Source organism: Aotus nancymaae, unplaced genomic scaffold (genome assembly GCF_030222135.1).
Source record: "Aotus nancymaae isolate 86718 unplaced genomic scaffold, 86718_ANA_hifiasm-v0.15.2.pri h1tg000040l, whole genome shotgun sequence".
Taxonomy (NCBI): domain Eukaryota; kingdom Metazoa; phylum Chordata; class Mammalia; order Primates; family Aotidae; genus Aotus; species Aotus nancymaae.
The window spans coordinates 24,822,009-24,834,634 of record NW_026988454.1 but is presented as its reverse complement, the minus strand read 5'-3'; the positions used below and the strand labels follow the sequence as shown (position 1 = coordinate 24,834,634).

The 12,626-nt window shown below is 37.0% G+C and overlaps 1 protein-coding gene across 6 annotated transcripts in view; it reads right to left on the bottom strand.

Moving 5' to 3' along the window:
• Positions 1-12,626, bottom strand: part of HIVEP2 (HIVEP zinc finger 2) — a 195,095-nt gene that overhangs the window by 152,019 nt on the left and 30,450 nt on the right. The gene's annotated exons all lie outside the window — the stretch shown is intronic.

The following is a 12,626-nucleotide window of genomic DNA, read 5'->3' as shown; positions in this document are numbered from 1 at the left end:
TTACAGTGGAAAAACCTGGCAGAGTCTACCATAACCAAGCGATCACAGTTAACATCACCAGTGATAAGGCATGTTGATGTGACACAATTTCTAACATAACGGGATGAGTCGGGAAGCTCACCTTGTGGTATGCTGCCCCCAAACCCATAACCCCAGACTACAAAATTCCTGGCCCATAATCCTCCAAAATGTCAGTTCCATCTGAAACAAGTAGACTGTGCCATGGTACCTTCATATTGTATTTTGTGTAATATTAAATATTTTTAAAGTGAATAGTTAATTAATACCAAATAAACTTCTCAGGCAAACCAAACCATTCTTTAAAATGGTTAATCAACCACTCAAACAGAACAGCCTTGTTAAGATAGTAATATTGGTTAGACAGGAATTTTTCTTTAATTTTGCTGCTTTTGGAACACTTCAGCATGACATCTTCAAATGTTGTACATTTCAGTTTTTTCTTTACTAAAGACAGTGTGTATATTTTCACTATGACTAGCAACAATGGTGCTTGTATTGATCATTCTGGCAGTTATTTAAATAGGCTTGTTTTCTCCCTATCTCAATGGCCTTACAATGCTAATACTATAATGCTCAGGACCTTCCGAGCACCCTAGCCAGACCCTCCTTGCTGCTTGTGAATAGGCATTCCCCAGCCTCTTGGCTGGGTGACAGCAACCACAGCAGCACACAAGGCTGGTGGAGAACCAATGAGTAAAATGATAAACATTTGAGATGAAACAGGATGTTGGGGACAGGGGGGCGAAGAGACAAAATCTCTCAACCCTGAACTACTAAAGCTACTTTGGAACTCCTAACGGTGTTCCCTTGTTGTAAAACTAGGAGCAGTAAACAGGTCTTTTCTCTGGTGTTTTCTCCTTTATCATAAATAATTTCAGAATTACTGCCATATAACATGCCACCACCCAGGCACAGAACTTAAGACTCTGAGCTAACTGAACCATAAGCACTATACTCCCATAAATATTGTAAATGTTCACTGGAGACACTTAAACAATAATGTGAAAATAAAATGTATTCCGTACAGAGAACACAACATTTTCAATAGATCTGCCCTTGCTGTTGATTGAAAGTGCACTTTAAACCACCATGTCCCCTCTTATCTATGTCAGTTAGGAACAACAATAATGATCACTTGCAAGCCCAGGAACCTTCCTGGCAAGCGTAAATTTAAGAAATTCTGAAATAAACATAATACTTCACTTATACAGTGTCCTAGAATCGGACTTCACTTTTATGTACTCTCAATATGTAAGTAAATATTTCTTAAGCTGAAATTCTACTGAAATTATTCCCTGATTTCTGTACTTGAAGTGCAATCATTTTTTTGATCGCTATGTATTGAAGAATCCACAAAATACTAAGGTTATAACTATGCACATCGTGCATTCCTGCTTTACCCCATAAATTAATGTACCAGTGCCATATATGCATATATCCCAGTACCATACTGCAGGAAAAAAAATGATTCAGGTGGTTCCCATTAATTCACACACTGATTCTGATATCGAGGTTAACAAAACAAAACAGAAACGCAAAATCACCACTATGGTGGTGCTCTCTTGGACTCCTTTTTAAAGAGTGTTAGCAACAAGGACGTCTTCTCAAGAGTCTATGATACTCATCTCTCTCATCCATTTCACTGTTGCTTTATTGCTAATGATTGCACGAAAACAAAGTAAACGTTTGCACCAAAACAAAGTTTAAAAAAAAAATTCATCTTAGTAGCAATTTGATACTTTAAATAAATCTCTGAAAACCTTTTCCACCGGAAGTGTCCTAACAGTGACAGATCATTTTGCAATCTATACAAGGAGAAGGAACACAGCCATGTGGTGAGAAATATGGACAGGGCAGGAAGTGAGCGAGATGCGGCAAGCTCGCTCACTTCAGACTAAATATAAAACTTTATGGCAATGTGAAACCCAAATTTCTAGTCATTTTTAGACTTAAAAACCCAATTCAGCCTGTCTGAATTTCAACCATTTGACAAGTTCCTCCAATGAAAAAGTGGGAAATTACAAAGATGAATTTGAGAACACACATTCTACTTTTGTTCTCCACTTGTTACACTCGTCATCCCCAAACTTATTTACCCATCTCTTTCATGCACTTATCTTTAAGAATCATTTCTGGAAAACTTAGTAATTAACATTTTGAAAACAATGCTAGAGCAAAAATGTTACAGCGTCACATATACTTTCCTTTAAAAATGTGTTACATATTTCCCTGTAAAGCTGTTGCTCATGTTGAACAACAGGACACCAAACTTGAAAAGGCAAAATTAGGCCTATGAGAAAACGCAGTAGGTGCAGTATCAGAGATGAATGTGACATTTCATTCCAAGCACTATTGCACACATACAACTGGTACACTCAAGTCTAAATCATAATTCCATATGGATAATAGTCCTCACCCTTTCTAAATAAAAATAAGGCAACTCAATGAAACTGATCACATGATTAAAAAGAGGTAAACAGCCCTTTTTACCCTTCAAAAGAAAAAAACTCATGAGAATATTTCTATCAATACTGATATTTTTTAAAAAATTGATATTTTAAAGCATAACACCATAACCCATATTACTCTGCAAGAGCAGTTTGTTATCCATTTGCTTTCATTTATTCTTAGCCTTTTCACTTGTATCAGTTCCATTTGTTATCTCACACTATTATTTATCAGTTAAGTAACCCTGCGTAAACTGTGGTTTTCATATCAATTGACCTGGGATAACACAGGCTGATATGTCATTAGCAAAGCTTGTTCTAACAATCCTCTCCTTTTATGAATTGTTAAAACCAACTTAATTATATTTTCTTAACTATTTTGATGATTTTGGTTGCGCATTTACTATACACAATTTTTGATATTAAATTTGTCTTTTAAAACTAAGGAAAAACCTTTCATTCATTTTTTAAATTCTTCCTCCACTGTATGAAATATTCGAAGACATATTGAACTCCTATCTCTACATCAGAGTTAAGAAAGATACTGCTCAACCATCTACCAATAAACTATCTACCAGATAACTTAGGTTATTTAAAAATAATTATAAGATCAATTAAACCGATGTAAAGAAAATCTTGAAATGCACTACAAATTCCAAAGTGCATCCTGTTTACATAATAAAATCTGAGCCTCAGAAGAAGAAAACCAACAAGGCATGATTTAGGTAATCAATACGGGGGCCTGCTAAAATGATTTCTGCAAATGAGCAATGAGTTGAGACCACATTTTAAAGTTTACTATTACTTACATTTTAAAATTAAGACACTGGAAAGTGTGTTATAAATACTTAAAAGCTCATGGAAAAAAACTATACATAATAAAACATAGAATGTTTTTCAAGTGTTTAATAAATATAAGTATTTTGTTTTTAAAACCTGAGGTTAAATACAATTCTTAATTTACTAGTCAGATTCACTGTACTCAGAAATTCCTGAATATAGTTTTCATTTACTTTCTAAGCTATCAATCTATAAATAAATCTACATTTAATCTGAAAAAATTATATGACATATTAGATCCTTTAAATATTAAGGGCTCTTAACTGATGATTAATTCCCCTCTACCTTGGTCATTCCACGATTTTAGAATATAAAAGTCCTTAAGAATCCAAGCCACTTCACAGTAGACCAAGAAGCAACATGAAAAATAATCATCAGGCTGGGCACGGTGGCTTATGCCTGTAATCCTAGCAGTTTGGGAGGCTAAGGCGGATGGATCACTGGAGGTCAGGAGTTCGAGACCAGCCTGGCCAACATGACAAAACCCCATTTCTACTGAAAATATAAAAATTAGCCAGGTATGGTGGCACATGCCTGTGATCCCAGCTACTTGGTTGGCTGAGGCAGGAAAATTGCTTCAACTTGGGAGGCAGAGGTTGCAGTAAGCTGAGATGGCGCCACTGCACTCCAGCCTGGGTAACAGAGGGAGACTCAGTCTCAAAATAATAGTAATAATAATAATAATCAGAGAACCACACTATCTTTATCACTGTAACTTTTAAATAACTTTGAAGGCATTCATGAAAAACTAATCAGAAACAGATAATCCAGATAAGATAAAGCTACAATCATTAAATGTATAAATTAACAAAACAAAAATTAAATCACATTGAGAAACAGTAGAACCAAGTAGAGATAAGTAACAAGAATTAATATTTATAATAAATAAGAAGTTCATAGAAACTTATTTTTCAAAAAATAGCTAAGAAATAAATTAGAAAAGATAGGCCAGGTCAATCCAAACAAAGAAATGTAATTAATAAAAACACCTCATTATTATTAAAATGCAAACCAAAACAACAATGCAGTCAAAATTTTCACCTTGGCACAATCATGATAAAAATGGAAAGCAATTTGGAAATAGTGACCATGTATAATAAAAAATATTCATACCCTTTGAAAACAATCCCAAAAGAAAAAAAAAAAGAATATTCAGAAATAAGGGGATTTTTAGAAAACTGTGATCGTTAAATTAGATCCAAAATATGCAGCCATTAAAAGTAGAATATGGTAATTGGCAAAATGAAAGTGTTTATAAAAATGATTTTGAAAGTAAGGATTGTATCAATAACTATTTCAAGTGTATGAATGTGGGCAAAGATCACAGCATATACAAGGAAAAGTTTTTTAAATCAAATTTATACACTGAAAAAGCCTACGATATAGTTATGCCTCTTTTCTTTATGGTGATATAATATTGCTTGTGTGATAAATTAAAAACTTGACAAGAACAAATAAATTACAGTAATCTGGTCAACTCCAAAATTAAATCTCCCAAATGCATCACCCAGTACGTACCATAAAACAATGACTATTCCACAGGAGAGTTCACCAATGGCCAGATCTCTCTAACCAAAGCAAGACCAACAACTTACATGAAATGAAACTGTGAATGGTTCGTAGCATATCCATACTATTTAAGCTATTAATCCATGCCCAGTGCTTAAAAAGGTTACTATCTAGCAAGTGATGTTAGAGATTGTTCATTTTTATCCTTGTGATTGTACTACATTCATTATGTCTATGGGAGTTCAGTATACACTACCAAATCACGTTGTTTGAATACAGGCAGTTCTCAACTTACAAACACCTGACGAAAACCAAAAATAAAACCAGCTGCTGCTGTCCCCGGGGTTGTCGCCTTCTAGCACTACCAGTGGTCTTACTGTAACCCCTAGAGAGTCTCAGCTGTTGTGAGGAAATCTAAAACTTTTTAGAGAATTTGGGGGTAGAAAGGGTCAAAGCAATAAAAGCAGCAAAGTGAATTTACACAAAGCACACAAACCATTGCTTACCCTCAGTCGTACTCAATAAAGGTTTGATGAATGAATGAATAAATTTTCTTTTCACCTCTGTAATTTGAGACCCATTACTTTGCCTCTATCCTACTTCAGCAGCCTGTTAACAAGCCTCCTTTTGGGGCTCTTGATTCATGGAGCTGGACTCAAGAAGGGAGTGAAACCCCATAACCAAACAGCTGTCATCAACAGGCTGTCCACTAGGCAATTCAACAAAGAGGACCTGCGCTCAGGACCAATCCAGAAAGTTCTGTTCTTGTGACCTCCCCTAGAGCACCAGTTTGATGTATTACTCCAATTGTACTTTGATAGCCTTAAAGAAGCAGAACCACTTTAAACACATCTAAATTCTAATAACTTTTCAATTCATTTCACCCCATGTATTTCTAACTAATCATTCATCTTCTGAAATTTCAAGCCACTCCATTACTCAAAAATCTTCCTCAGTTCTCTCTTAGCAACTGAATTACAGAAAATCAAAGAAACTCAAAGTTTGAGAGGTCTAAAAGGACTTTTAGCACAATAACCTAATGAACAGGGTCAAACAACTCCACTCTTTCATTCAAGTTCCATCACAACATGGTCCAGGTTATCCTACTTATGATTCTCAGATCTTAACCCTATACATTTACTGTCTCCTGACTTTCACTCATGCCACCATTTATATCATACTCTATGTGAATGGTGCCCTCACAATTTTGCAAAATCCAACTCTTGGTCAGCCATATGTGGTGTTCCTGCTTTCACTTGTAACATTATCTCCATCTTCTAACCCATCTCTGTTTCTAAAGATGCTAACCAATACTCAAGGTCCCCATCTTCCAGAAAACCTTTCCTGGTTCCTGCAATTGGCCTTTTTCTCTGAACTTTCATTTCATCTGGTTTATGCATCTTTTTTGCATATTCTGTCTTCCAGTATAATGAGTTAGTCATGCATGTCATTAACAATATTAGATTGCATTCTCTCTGAGAACGTGGTGTAGGATTCACACTTATTTCTATACAGTTTCTAGCCCATTGCCAAATCAGAACAGGTACTCAAATAATTGTTGGCTGGGACTTTTGACTGGTAGGAAAATACAGATGACTTAGGAACTAGAAAAGTTTAAGGGGTGTTTTAGACTGGAATGGACTATAGCAATCAAAGACTTAGGGCTAAATTTTGATAACTTGGTACCTTCAGCTTCACTGGGTTGAGAAGAGTGCTAAATGGCAGGATGTCACTGACAAAAACACACATTTTCCTATTTCAAAATTTCGCCTAAGACCAAATATGTACCTATGGAAAAAGAAGACTTCCTTTCATCTCTTCCTCCCCTCTGTAAGATACCACCTCGCAAAAAAAACAAATTCCAAATTCTATACAACCAATTAAAAACACAGTTTTGAAACAAAGTGCAAAGGAACTAAAGATAATTTAACTTGTTTTATAGAATATCAAAAATAACTTTCCTTTTTGGTTAACAATAGTCTACTAATGGGCAAATTTCAAGAATACAAACCTGAAACACTTGAAGAGCAGGTATATCATTTTAGAGGTAGCTAAATGTTATTTTCTCTACTATATAGAGCCTGTGTGTCTGCCTAACACATAACATGCATTTTCTTAATTAGTATGCATGCTGAAATATCTATTTTAATAAATCTATCATGATCCAAGGAAATCATTATGATCTATTAAAGGACAATTAACTATAAAAGCATTAGCTATAGAGAAAGAGATACCTTCAAATTGGTATACACAGATTTCCACCATCCATAAATAAAAATCTACCTAAATATTTTTCAAGACTCAAGACTCAAGATTCTAAGATGCTGTGTTTACGTAGCAATGGTATAGTATACATTGGCAGATGTTTCAAAATATTTTAGATTCTACATATATGAGTATTTATAATCTGAAAAGTAAATCCCATGATTTTAAGACAACTTAAATATAAACTAGGCAGGAGAAAGTACAACAATGTTAGAAAGGAAATCACTGGAAAATGAATACATATTAAGCGTGTTAATATTAAGTCTTTATACACCAACATTTTTTGAGATTACATATATCTAAAATGCAAAAAAAATTTGTCTCTCTTTTCAGTCAGAAATGTCTCAGGGTTATTATCATAAACATAGATCATCACAGCAAACCGACCCATTTATTTATTTCCATTTACTAGGAAAATACTTATGGAGCCTCTTCTATGAGTCAAGGGCAACATTAAGTCCTGGAGATAACAGTATCCTTTGGGGCAGGCATAGTCTCAGCCCCAGTAGAACTTAGATTCTAAGTAGAAAGATCAACAAATAGCTACTGTAAATTGGGGAAAACAGAGTAACACCTTTTAAAGCTACTGAGATGCTCACATTTGCCTACTCCTTCACTCTTGTTTCCTCAAGTGGCCTACATTTTGATCTTTTAAGATCTTGCTGCTGATTTTTGTAGTTTATCAATTTCCTTCCTCACTTTCAGGCTGTCAGGGATTACATTTGTAGCCAAATGTGCAGTCCTTTACCAGTGACAATACTTGACTTCCATATACTGCTCCTAATCTCTAGCCAATCAGATCATCAAGCCTATTAAAACTGAGCCTAAAATAAGGACCAACGAGCTCTGAGTGAAGGCTGAATAGGTATTTTCTACCATTGTGGTTTGATAAAATCATTTTATGCATTATCCATTTCTTTCTGATGGGATATTTCTATTACTGAACTGTTCCTGCCATCCATTTAAGAAGACAATATAAAGAAATGTTTTACCCACAAAATTTCGCACTCTTCTCTCATTCTCTTCTAAAATAAGCAAAAACAAAACAACAACAACAAAGCAACCTACACTTCTGCTTAGAAGCAAGATCCCTACTGCCAGAAAAGTCTTCTTTAAGTACAGTCCATAGAAATGGACTAACATATAAACCACTGTTTCTCAAAGAGTAGTCCTCAGATCACCTGCATCAGAATTACCTAATTTGCCTCTTAAAATTCAGGTTTCCTATGCTTCACCTGAGACCTAGTGCATCACATACATAGAGCATGAGGACCTGAATTTTTTAGGGCTCCTTGAAAGACTGTCGTGCATGATACTGCTTGAATCCCCTGATCTAAATAACCAAAGAAAATGAAAATGTCAGTCTGAGCTCTAAAGACTCAAGTCCTCTATTTTACTACCAGTCTGCAAACTTTAATGAATGCCACCCTCTGCAATGCACTGGATAAAATTAAGTTTCAAAAGCTCATGACAATAAAGTTTAAAGGCTACCTCTACCCAGGGAGTTTCCACTTTAATATGGAAGACAAAACACAAACACATAAATACAACTTAAAAATAAGCACAAGCAGCATTTCAGGGCAGTCCAGTGGATAGGGGACAACGTACTGAGAGGGGCAGAGCCTAAGACTGAGCAGAATACAGTTGGGATTCAGAAAAGAAAAATTCTAAAACAAATCTGGGGGAGAATTTAATCGTAGCAGTTTTCAAGCGGGTCTCCAAAAAGGTGTGAGGATTGCAACAGTGCATTTAAGATCAAGGAGAAAATATGTATAATCATATCTCTTGGTATCATAGTCAACACAGAAAGAGAAATGTCCTGCACGCTTATTGAAAAGATGAGATATTGGTTTGACTAAGTCTCCCTGAAAAGAAGCTTTTACAAACATATATTATCTTTTGAGGCAGACAGAGGAGGTATCATTATCCCCAGTTTACAAACGAGGAGACTAAGAATCATCTGAGAACTTTTTTCACAGAGTTCTTATTGTAGGGCAGAGCTGATCCTTTTCTTCCATCAGGGACTCTTTGCTCAGCCTGACACTGCTTCCAGAAGGATCATTAACTCACTGTCTGTCCTTCAAAACAACAAGCCATTCAAAAACATACTTCTCCCTCTGTCCAATTCAGGAAACAAGCAGGGAAAGTTTGTATGTCTGTGATGTGTCTGTGTGCATGCAGGTAGATGTATGCATGAGTGTGTGTGTTGAGGGCATCACTGACTAATTTAACTGACCACTCGTTTCATAATTAATGAGTTACTCACTGTATTTTAGTGTCTAATGGATGTTTCAGTGCTAGTACTTAGGGCTAATTATACTGAAAAGTAAAAGCCAACGAAAGTCTCTGACTTTGTGATTTGATTTGTGATCAAGGTGATTATTTGAAATCTCCATACTGGGTTAGTGACAGCAGGTTTCCTTTGGCTGTGCTATCCAATATGGTAGGCACTAGCCATATGTGGCTGCTTAGATGTAAATATAAAATTAACATGAAATAAAATTTAAAATTTAATTCCTCAGTTGCACTGCCACATTTCAAGTACCCCAAAGCCACTTGTGGTTAGTGGCTACCATATTGGCCAATGCAGTTCAATTGGAGAGCACTGCTCCAGCAAAAGACAACTTCAGGCCCCAGTATATACGACCATTGTTATTTACGTCTAGTTCCAAACACATGCTAACAACAGTGACCAAACGTTTGACCCTCCCACTAGGGCAGAATTCATATCTTTCTTCTCAGAAATCCCTTCCCCCTTCTGCTTATCACCCCTCTTATCTCATGTTTTCATCCTAGCTTGATAGCTACATGCACATCCATTTCCTCTACAGTCAGCTTATCAAGGCCAGTGGGTCATGTTCAGTTACCAGTAATGGTCCATGGCCTGTTAGGAGCCGGGTCGCGCAGCAGGAGGTGAGTGGTGGGCAAGGGAGCATTACCGCCTGAGCTCCGCCTCCTATCAGATCTGCGGCAGCGTTAGATTCTCATAGGAGCACGAACTCGTCTGTGAACTGCGCATGCGAGGGACCTAAGTTGCACATTCCTTATAAGAATCTAATGTCTGATTATCTGAGGTGGAGCAGTTTCATCCTAAAACCATCCACCATCCCCACACCATGGAAAAATTGTCCTCCATGAAACTGGTCCCTGGTGTCAAAAAGGTTGGGGACTGTGGGTTTAAAGAGTGGTAAGGTTTTGTGATGATTTCTACAAGGCAGGTGCTTAGATGGAATTATTGCTGGTGCTGCACATTTATAAGGAGAAAAAAAATCAAATGATTTTAGAAGTGGGTATGAAAATGTACCTAGCAGACATAAATCAGAAAAGTGCTGGGCTGTATTGCAGGTATTGTTATCCCCAATTCATAGATGAGGAGACTGAGTCATCAGCCAATACACAGAGGATGGCCCCTTACCACAGCAGGGAGACAAAGCCAGCACCCACGACCTATGGGAACTGAACTGCTTAGCTGAGGATGAGATTGTCAAAAAGTCTTATCAATTCAATTCTTATTCATGCTGTTACAACATCTTCAAAAACTCGAGCCTTGGGATGCTAATGAGAACTTCTACTTTCACTCTGACAGTGACTGCTGAACCGCGAAAAACGTAAATTTCCTTCGTGCTATCATTTGGATAGTTTCAAAGTATCTGAAGTATGAACAATATCTGATATTTTCAAGATACCTGTTTAAGGGGGAAAACCCATGGATCAGGACACATTGGCTGTTCCCATGAAGGAAGAAAATATTAAAAAGGATTGAAGAGTTATCACACTGGTACTTCACCATTCACTGCTTTCTTTTGCCAGCTTTAATGCCATACTTAACTAAGTATCTAATTGCCATACTTAGTTAAGCTTCTGGGCGCTTTCCCACAAGCCTTGGAAGAAAGAGGTACCTACAGGGCCACCATAGACCAGAGGAAAGGTAAAACACAGGAAATGAAACCAAGCAACACGGTGAGAGCACAACTGAGGATGATCAGAGAGCGCACAGTCGACTGCAGGGGCTGCTGAGTGTGGCCTTCAGAGGAAGTGAAACTTAGAACAGCACCTAAATGCATCACTTTCCACAAAAAAAGTCACCCACTCTTGCCCCATCCTCACCTTCACCCCATCTCGTGGCTCATCATTGTGGCATTTCTTCATTGTCAACGTTCCAGATTGATAAAAAGTAGCAAACCAAAAGACTGGCCCAGCAAAGTCCCTGATCAGCCACATCACCAGCAGCAGGTTGCATGTTTGCACACGTCTCTCCCACCACAGTGTACCCCAAAACTCAGCCAGGTCAGAACCCTGAAACATTATCAGGCTCTCCGTACACTAAAAAAAAAAAAAATGTGCCTGAGATGTGCTCAGAGATTGCAGTCATAGTACTGGGGATGGGCTCTGGCACAGGCCTCTTGAAACAGAATCTGAGCTCCACTGCATATCCACAGGTAACCCTGGGGAAGCAACTGATCCTTGGTGCCTTCATAGTGGTCTACCAATTCTAAGACATATATGCTTTTTCCCCATATTTTAACATTTCTGAAATCAGAATGTGTCTTGCTATGGATGGCATCTTTCAAAAAATTGGAATCTTTGTTTTTCTTTCTTAGAGGTACATCAAATACCATCTTACAACTGATGATACCTTAGAGTCCATGAAATGTGGAGCCTACTTTATAAAGTATTGATGAAGATTAAATTAGTTAATTTAGGTCAAGTATTTAGAATACTTGGCCTTGGGTAAGCTGCTCAGTAATTATTAGTTACTATTACATTTATGATTCTGAAAATGGGCACAGTCATAAGAGACAATCAACACATCTTTACTCATAAGTTGTGTGTTAAAATGATGGCTGATGCAGAAGTGTTGTGGGGAGAGGTTAAATGACTATTCAAAATCTGATGTGTCCCCAGCCCTCAGCGCACAGTAGGTGGTACATAATAAATAATTGTTGACTAAGTTATGAATGCACAACCTAGGCTTACTCATGCCAAAAGTATCTGCATCAAACACAAATATCTAATATTCTTTCCATACAAAGAGAAACCAGCAAGTGCATGGTTCTTTGATGCTAAGTGACAAAGAGCAGATTCCTACTTTTTAAAGGCTGTGAATACTTTTCCAGATCAAAACTTTATGCAGGTTTTCTTCTCTGGTAATGAGAAGTTACCAGAGTTTCTACTTCAACCTTCCACAAATTTAAATCCTGAGCCCCTTCTTTTAAAGCTGAATTCAAATTACATCTCCTCTAAGAACTGTTTTTCCCCATTCTTTCTCCCCCATTTAATATTCTTTCTATTTCTACCCCTTAGCATTTATCTCAGCTATCATAAACACTTGATTTGAACCTCACTGGACACAATAATACTAAAATATTATGTAGGAATGGAACTGTGTCTTGATCATCACTGCCTCCTCTGGAGAACCTTACACAAGAGGGAAATCTGCTTGGATCCTAGTTACATGTGGAGTTGTGGCCCCCTCAAAAAGATACATTGAAGTTCTGACTCCAGGACCTCAGAATGTGGCCTTGTTTGGAAATAGGGTCCATG